At 42.3% G+C, this 9,397-nt stretch overlaps 1 non-coding gene across 1 annotated transcript; it reads left to right on the forward strand.

Annotated features, from left to right (window-relative positions):
• The first annotated feature begins 8,889 nt into the window (after positions 1-8,889).
• On the forward strand, positions 8,890-8,962 carry TRNAK-UUU (transfer RNA lysine (anticodon UUU)). Its single transcript has one exon. It is a non-coding gene; the product is annotated as a tRNA-Lys (tRNA).
• The last annotated feature ends 435 nt before the right edge of the window (positions 8,963-9,397 follow it).

Raw genomic sequence — 9,397 nt, forward strand, 5'->3', positions numbered from 1 at the left:
AACTCATTTAATGCTTAATTGAGTATAGATGAACAGATTTTTATTATTATTTTCTATCAATGTTAATTGAATGACAGGGTCAGTTAGTCAAATACCATAGAACAGGTGGTCTGCCTTTTACACATGAGATTATATTCACTTTATTATCAAAGAAGATGCTCAATTTCAAGCTTTGTTTCCAGGCCTATTATAATTATTATGGCTTTGGTGAAGGCATTTCCTCACTTATCTACATAATTTTTTTATCTTTTATTAAGAAAAAGTGTCAACACTATTTTTTCTACTCCTCACTTTCTGCTCTCTAACCCACTTAATTAGGGAAATAACCTACCTAATTAGAATAATAGCTATTCCTCTGTGTGATAATACCTTTTACAAAATTAAACTTTGAAATTCAGAATTCTTCTGTGCCAAATACATACACATTTAAAAATAAAATTAAAAATGTGCTTTATTTATTGTTTTCGAGGAAATTTATAGAACAACAAACCAAAATGATAAAGCAACAAAAAAACAACAGGCATAACGGAGGAAGCAGAGTCAGAAATAAGAGAAGGCTGTGGGATGTGCTGCTAATTGCCTTTGAACAAATGTCTCCTTTGTCAGGCGACCATGAGAACGGAACAATTCCAGCTCATCATTACTGTACATTTTGACCATGGATTACATGGGAAAATTGTGATCAAAAGAGGGGAAATTCACTTAAGAAATCCACATTCTTGTGGATTCCAGACTTCCTGTAGCCATGGTGATTGGATGAGCACCTGAGATAATCTTTCAATCTCAAACCAGAAGTATCCTCTGAAGTCTTAGTTAGAAAAAAGAATCAGTTTGGGTAAGTTGTGGTTGTCTGCAAATTACTGTAACATACCTTCACATATATTCAGATGTTTACCCATAATATTTTGCTAATGAGCCCTGATGGAGCTGTTGGGCAAGTGTTGATTGCTATCTATAACTTCAGGGGTTCAAACCCACCAGCCACTTTGTGGGAGAAAGATGAGGCTTTTAGCTCCTGTGAAGGTTTACAGTCTTGTAACTGTGTATAGGGTAGTCTCAGAAGGGAACCCAGTGTAGGCACTGGACCACTAAGCCTGGCTTAGCTGCATCCTTCTAGTTTTGATATTTTATGCTTTTAAAAATATAAATCAACCAATTCATCAGAAATTATTTAATTTCCATTGTGATAATTTCTTTAGACCTTGGGATTGCTTTTTAAAAGCTGTTTCACATCTAAATATCTAGGGGAAAGGATGTTCTCTACAATAATTGGTGCTAGGTCAATCAAATCGATATATTTAAAAAGAAAATCCCACTCTTCCACAGAACCCCCAAAAATCAATTCTAGGTCCAATTCTAGATCTAAATGTGAATGATAAAACAACAGCTCTAGAAAACAAAATGAAGGATCTCAGGGGTGGAATCATTTCGTAGTATGTAGACTCCACGGAAAAAATGCAGCCCCTTGCATTTCTTAGCTCAAAGAAGAGACAGAGAGCCAGCAGGAGAGAGACAGACAGACAGGCAGAGACAGAGAGACAAAGAAACTGTGCTGTTTCCTCCAACTCACCTTTGCTCTCCAACCAGAGCCTTTTTGATAGTGGGGGTTTGTGTCAACTTGGCTGGGCCTGGATTTTCAATGGTTTTTCAGTGGTTGATGATGCCCCATAATTCCCCACGATTTGACATAATATAAAGCACTCAGCTCCACAGTGGGATCTGCTGTGAGTAGACAAAGAGTTGTAAGATTAGAGTGGAGTGTGAGCCCTTACTCTGATGACAGCCTTGAGCCAATGGCCTATTGCCTATATAAGTAAATGCTGTGGAAAAGATTATTTGCTTCTTGATGGGTCATTGACCTTCAGTTCTTTGGACGTGAACCAAGGCTTGGTAGTTTGGCTGCCCACCCTGGGAGTCTATAGTGACCTGCCATATGACATGATGGCCTTGAATTCATTCACCTCTACGTCACCAGCTTGTCACTTTCCTGTTTTGAGTTTATCAGCTCCAAAGCTATGTGAGGCAGAAGTCTCTAGCCTAACGTGTGATCCACAGACTTGGTACCTGCATGGACTGCTTCTACAACTGTGTGAGCCATTTTCTGGATTCGAATTTCTCTCTCTGTATATATACATATATAAGTGACAGTGGTTTTGCCCCTCTAGCAAACCCAGCCCAACACAGCCCCCTTTGTTAAAAGAGTCTAAACATGAAGTATAGTAGATGGAAGAGAAATGAGCCTGTGAGCAAATGGACTATTTCGTACCACAATCATCAAGTCCAAAGACAGACTAGCCTAGACGTGGGAGACCTCACCCAGGCCAGGAGCTGCAAAGATAAAGGAATGAGGCAAGAAGAAGAAGAAGAAGAAAAAAATCTAGGACAGTTAACTACTGATCATGGATTAATCATATGAAGAGGCTCATTTTATTGAAGTTCACCTGGGTGTTTCATATGTAGACCGATCAGGATCCAAAATCTATGCTGAAGTCTATAAGGGCTTCTCTGCACTGAGATTCAAACTGGCTTCCCAATATGACAGTCTATCAGTCTGAAATGTGTTGATTCGAGTTGACAAACACTAAGAGGAAATATCAATTACTGATTGAAAAAACAACTCCCCTCATTACTTGCTATTATTATTTAGATGAATCTGTTCTGTATATGCTGAATGAAAAATCAAAATTAACCTTATGAGAGAGTGAGACAGCCAAAATGGGTTTTGATTATTTTACCTTTCTAATATTTATGGTTTACTCTTCTTCCGTTAACTTGTAAAAATTAGGTTTGATTTTATTTTAAAGAAAAAATCTCATAGTGAATGTTATAAAGCCATTTAAACACATACTTACAAAGAGACTTTTAAAAGTTTGTGGAAAAATCAAATTGAAAGATATATATATATATATTTACCCCCTCTCTGGATAAGAGGAAAAGGTAGAATAGTTAGTACTGCCAATGAATTTAATGTAACCCTTGACTCCTACTCAGTCTTTAAATTGTTAGCATAAGCCGAGGGGAAGGGGAAAACCCAATAAGCTCCCAACGGGTTCCAAGACTGCTTTCCTTTCCGCCAGGGCTGCATTTTTCACAGGACGGGGGAGGAGGCTTTAGTGGTTGCATGCTGTTCTTGGGTAATAGTTCTTAGTAATGCAAGAGCTTAGTTGGCTGGGTAACTTGATTACTCTGGAGGGCACGCTATTAGCAGAGTGGGAAGGAATCAAAAGGAAAAAAATTTACATTAGGCCACAGACATGCCATACAATACAATTACTGCAGGTTTTGTATCCAAAAAGCTATTATATTTTTTTCTCTTCTGTTAGCACTGTGGTATTCTAGAAAGGGGCTGTATAAGAGGCACGGAATGGATGCTTGCCCAGAAAGGCCCAAGAGATGGTTTTGTGAATGAAAAAGGTATGGTGCTGGGAATCAGTCCACGTACAAAATTCCTCTTAGTTCTTCCCAATGAATTGTGGTTGTCCATGGATAATCAGTTTATTTCTATTTTTACCTGAGTTTCCACATAGGCAGGATCATTCCAGTTTTCGTCCTAGAAATACTATGTTGAAGAAGACGACGATCTACATGGAGAGCTTTTATACTTAGAGCAGTGTGGAGTAGCCATCAAAATCATTACCTGGAAATTCCATGAAACATTTTTCACAAGACTTGGGAAGTATAGTACCATGTGCGTAGGAAGCAAAAGAAACCCATATATGAAAGAACACTACAATCATAACATTAACGGATCATTTCAGCCACTAGCTTATGCAAAACAGCTTATTGAAAGGAGTCGTTTATAGAGTAGGTGGGTCTCCATCATTGATCACAGGGACAGCATTGCCGCACCGCTTTTGTATTATTTCATTTATGTTTGACTTATAGTCTGGTGCTTTCCCATTAGTGATGGCCAACCAGAAACATTCCCAGATATCTGAGCTGACCGTAGAGCTGATTTCTTTGTATACATAAATTGTGACCCTCTTCTTCCATCAGAGAATCCTTAAATGGTTCATTTTTCCATCCATGATCCTGCTGTTGTTTTCTAGCCAAGGAGAGCAGGACCACAGCCAAGTGAGCTCTTGAAATTCAAGACCGAGACATCTGGCCTCAGATTGCTGAGCCACTTACTAAATTCTACAACAGTCTAGGCACACATGAGACACAAACTTATTCTTAAAGGCAAGCAAAAGGTATATATCTATCTCTATCTATCTCTATATAAAGTGCCTGACACTGTTTTTGATATGCACGTAGTAGGTGCTCAATAAGTACTAAATGATCCTTTCATTGCATACTAAAAACAAAAAAAACACACAAACTCATTTCCATCAACTTGATTCTGACCCAGAGTGACCGTATCAAATAGACCAGAACTGCTCCTGTGGGCTTCCTAGGCTGTCACTCTTTACAGAATTAAAAAGCCTAATCTCCTGTGGAGCAGCTGGTGGTTCCAAACTGCTGACCTTGTGGGTAGGAGCCCAATGTGTAACCATTATGAATTTATACACTATAAGTGATTACTATTTAGTGGATTCTCAGGTAATTTCTTTCCTATTCCTGTACTTCTATTTGATTACTTTGATAATTATGAAACTCCTAAAAACCATATGCAATGGTAGGGCTATTTTATAAAGCATGCATTGACGATATAAAACCAGTTGTGGTCAACTTTAATTCACAGTGAACCGTGTGTGTCAGAGAATTGTGCTCCACTGAGTTTTAAATGGCTAGTTTGGGGGGAGTAGATTGGCAGGCCTTTCTTTTGAGGTGCTTCTGGGTGGATTTAAATATCCAACTTTTTGGTTAGCTGCTGAGTGTGTTAATCGTTTGTACCACCCAACCCCCCTCCCCCCGGGAGAGATGCCATTGTTTTGTTGGATGCTGTTGAGTCGAATCTGATTCATAGTGATGCCCTGTGACAGAGTAGAACGACATCATAGGGTTTATACTCCCTGTCAAAGAGTTGCGTCTGACTTACAGCAACCCAATAGGACAGGCTGGAACTGAGCATGCGGGTTCCCAAGATGGTAGCTGTTTATGGGAGTAGAATTGTTAGGTTTCTCTCTCCGGCCTAAATTTCAGCGTCGGTCCTTGGCTCCGCGCGCGAAAGACTTCACGCCGAAGCCAGGCTCGTGATCCAAGTGAATTTAATGAGAGTTAAAAGAAGTTTCAGGTTTTATGTGGCACCCATTAGGATTCCTTTGACCATGCGGCCTGGCCTGGCAGAGACTGCCCCAGGTCACGCAAGGATCTCTCTCCTCCCACGAAGACGACCAGACCGCCCAAGCGAGCCCCTCTCCCTCTCGATTCCTCTCTTTTCAAGGGTTCCTGGGGGAGGTGTGGTGAACGACCCCAGGTCGATCCCATTGGCTGAATTGCAATCACCTGGCCCAGGTGGGCTGCTCCAGGTGTAATGCCCATCGAGCCCACTGGCGGGAAAATCCAGCTTTCCTATGCTGGCTCTCCTGGGCATGCGTAAATGGACTTCCCAATTCCCTAGGTCAATTCCCTAGGCTAAACTGCTTAACAGAATGCTTAGTCTTTCTCCCAAGAAGCAACTGGTGGTTTGGAACTGCTGACCTTATGATTCACAGTCCAGTGCACTATGCCACTAGGGCTCCTCTAAGTTTATCGCAGTGATTACAACTGTCATAGTTCCTGCTCTTATCTTGTAACTTGAGATGGAGCACTGATGGAGTCAGGACTGGATAAATAGATGCACGGGGGTAAGTACCAATGATTTGAAGTAAAAACCGTACTCATTGCCATCGAGTGGATGTTGACTCAGAGTGACCCTATAGGACAGGGGAGAACCGGCCCTGCGAGTTTCGGAGACTCTAACTCTGTAAGGGAGTAGGAAGCCCGGCCTTTCTCGGGCAGAAGGCCTATGGTTGCAGAGGATTGCAGCCTAGTGCTTAACCACTGCGCCACCAGGGTTCCATGAGCTAATGCGGGAGTTAAAAGAGAGCGGTGATGTAGAGGAATAACAGCTGCTGTTTCAGAGTCGTTGCTTGGCGTTTCCGCGCAGCAGGAAACAATAGGAGTCAGGGGCCATGTGGAAGTTGCTGGGAGAGGGAAGGTCTGCCAAACTGTAACTCTACAATCAGAGTCTGGAGGAGAATCAGGGAAGCAGCCACCTGCAATTCAATCAGAGGAAGGGAAGAGTCTGAGAAGTGGCTACATATCAAAGTAGGGCTGTGGCGCGGATTTATGAATTGGCAATTGATGACATCGTCTTGTCTGAGAAAACTTCCCAGTCTGACCTTCAAAGCCTCTCAGGAAGAGTGCCGTCTGCCTTTCACATCTTGCTGGCATTTCCTTCCTTTGCAAAGCCTACTGAAAAGGGGAGCTTAGGAAACGATATCAATTTTAGAAGGGAAGGGAGAGATTTTGGCCCTGGGGTGACCACAATCCCTCTAGCACAGAATCTAAAAATGAATGTAATTCAAAGTGGCACCTGAATGGCAAGGCGGGGTCCGCTTTCCAATGATCATAGGCAAAAATATGCTAGGCAGAGGGAATAGACAAAACCCAGGCTCTGATGGTGGGGAATGACTTAGGTTGTCTAGAAACAGCACACATCCTAGGGTGGTGGAGCTAAATGAGAGGCAGGAGGAAAGATAGGTGATGATAGATTATTGTTGTGAAGTGCCATCGAATTGGTTTCTACCCATAGCAGCCTTTTGTACAACAGAACAAAACACTGGTCCTGCATCCTCCTCAAAATGTTATGCTTGAACCCATTGTTGCAGCCACTATTTCACTGATGGCCTTCTTCCTTGTTGTTGACCTTCTAACTTTCCCAAGCATGATTGTGGGATGTAAAAGACTTTCTCCCAGCTTTGTCTCCCCCAAAGATATGTCAAATATTAGAGGCTGTTTGCCATAATATGGTGGGAGGTCAGATGCTTAATCTGGTCCTCTGCAGGTGGGGCTCACACCCTACTGATAAGTATAGTCATTGTTCCCATGGAGAGCCAGAGAACAGGTCAAACCTGTGCAGTGACATCCAAAGTTAGGCTCCCATCCTGAATCTAGGATCTGCCCATCTTGTCACTTGTGTACCCCCCATCTCTCCCCTTCCTATTGCATGTAGACCTCTATATTGTCCCCCTCTCATTACTGTAGTAACTATAGTACAACTCCTTCCTGTGATATATATCTTTGCCTGTAATTAGGGGGGTTGCAAGTCCCCAAAGATATATAAGCCTTCATTAGCACTAAGTCGCTATCTCCTCACACCCCCATCCTGTCCCCTCACCACTTGTCCTTCTTCCCCTCCCCCTCTCTCCTGCCCTCTCATCTCCCATCTCCCCGTGAACCACCAAGAGGAGCTGAAGTGAGCATGCTACCATGAGATGGGTCTGACTCCTTTATTTCATACTCTCTTCTATCTCTCTTATTCTCTGTGACTTTACTAAAAGCTTTACTTAGTATCGCTGTACAATTGTGCCTGCTGGGCCTATGATGATTTGTTAGGGCTGGCTCCCCTGTCACATGATGTCCGTGATAGATGGCTAGGTCAGGATTCCCACGGGGTTGGCCTGGAAATCCCATATGATGTGACCTAACACAATGCAATCAACCCCATGATCATATTTGCTGTGAGCTGCCAAGCAGTTGCTGGAGCATTTGGGTGACTGTAGCTCTTTTACTCAGGGCACCGCCCTATCAAGTTTCTTGGGGGATGTGGCCTATTTCCTTTGTAAGTGGATTTGGTGGAAAGTATGTGTTTGCTTCTTGTTGGTCTGTATTTTGTATCTGCCCCATGGAACTCCCGTCCTGAGAAGTTGAGCCAATGGCCCACCGTATTGACTGCTGACCTTGAGAGTCATGAGCAGTCTGCCATCTGATTTGACATCTGACTTTCTGACCTGAGATTGACCTTGGCTCCATTGGACTCTGTCTCCCCAAACCTGATCTGCTGACTTCTATTCAAGTACCTTGGCATTTATCCTCTAATCTCCATGGCCCCTCTTTCTGCAGCCTGGCCTGTCAGCCCCAGTAGCTATGCAAATCCGGAGAGGAAACCAGCTTAACATATGATCCACAGAATTGACTAGAGCGAATTTATCGGCTTCTATAACTGTGCGAACTCTTTACTTGATATAAATCTCTCTCCGTTCTCACAACCCCCCCCCCCCTCCGCACCTCTCTCCATATATAAATCACTGGTTTTGCTTTTCTAGAGAACCCAGCTTAAATCAATGTCCTTTTTCCAGAGACTGGTCCCTCCTGATGACATGTCAAAGGCATGTGAGATGAAGCCCCCATCCTTGATTCTAAAAAGAGTTCTGGTTGTACTTCTCCCAAAGCAAATGAGGTTGGGGATCATGTGGGGCCTCTAGGCCAGAGAAAATTCATGTGGAGTCTACACGTCTTCCTAGAATCCCTGTGCAAAGAATGATTCCCTTATGTGTTAGAATGAGAGACCAGGAGATCAATGGTCTGCAATACTCCTAGCATAGCTCCTGGAATTAAGCAGAACCTGTCACCCTGGGGTTTCGGAGAATACAGTGATGCAGAGAAGCCTGGAGGAAAGACACTTGGGAAGGTCTGAAAAGCAGTTATGTTGGAGGGACATTAATTCTTTCACCATGGGAAAAGACCTTCGTCTCTGAAGGAGTCCTGTATTCTGAGGTGGGTTTGAGTTATCTTTTGACAGATGGATTCAGAGAGAAATGTGGGAATTCTCATCTACCAATTATGGGATAACTATTAGGATAAAACTTTAAGAGGGGAGAGCTGATGATCCAGGGAAATGTGGCACGGTGACCCATCTGCTTCAAATCCTGGGAAAAGTCCTGGGAAAGTTTTATTATATTGATGAGGCCTGAATGTGTTTAATACGTTAACAGATGCGATTTTTCATCTAGGAATTAGAGTGTCTGGATAGCTCAGGTGGTATAGCATCAGACTTTTAATCTGAGGGTCCGGGGTTCAAGTCCCTGTTCAGACATTTTTGGCTTCTGTCTTCTATTTGTTCTCTACATTTGTACCACTTGTTAGGAATTTAGGCAATGATTTAACTTACATTGGTTGTGTGTGTTTCGTTGAAATAACTCTCTACTTCTAATTTTTGTTAGTCATCCTTTCAACTTACAGGTTCAGATATTCAAGTCTTGCACAAGGGGTTCGTGTCCCTCTAATAACTGAAAGATGAGTTTCAATTAACCCAGTAGTATCACAGAAAAATTTAAACCATAGCACCAACCAAAGATAATAATTACAGTTAAATGTACTGAAAATATGCCAAATGCCAGGTACAAAGCAATTGTCATCTAATTGATAAAATAACCTAGTTAGGCAAGTGTTTTATTGATATTATTATTGTCTCCCTTTTACATACCAGGAAAGTGAGACAAAGATGGTAAAAAACCACTCCTTAATGTTC

This window comes from Tenrec ecaudatus, chromosome 5 (genome assembly GCF_050624435.1).
Source record: "Tenrec ecaudatus isolate mTenEca1 chromosome 5, mTenEca1.hap1, whole genome shotgun sequence".
Taxonomy (NCBI): Eukaryota; Metazoa; Chordata; class Mammalia; order Afrosoricida; family Tenrecidae; genus Tenrec; species Tenrec ecaudatus.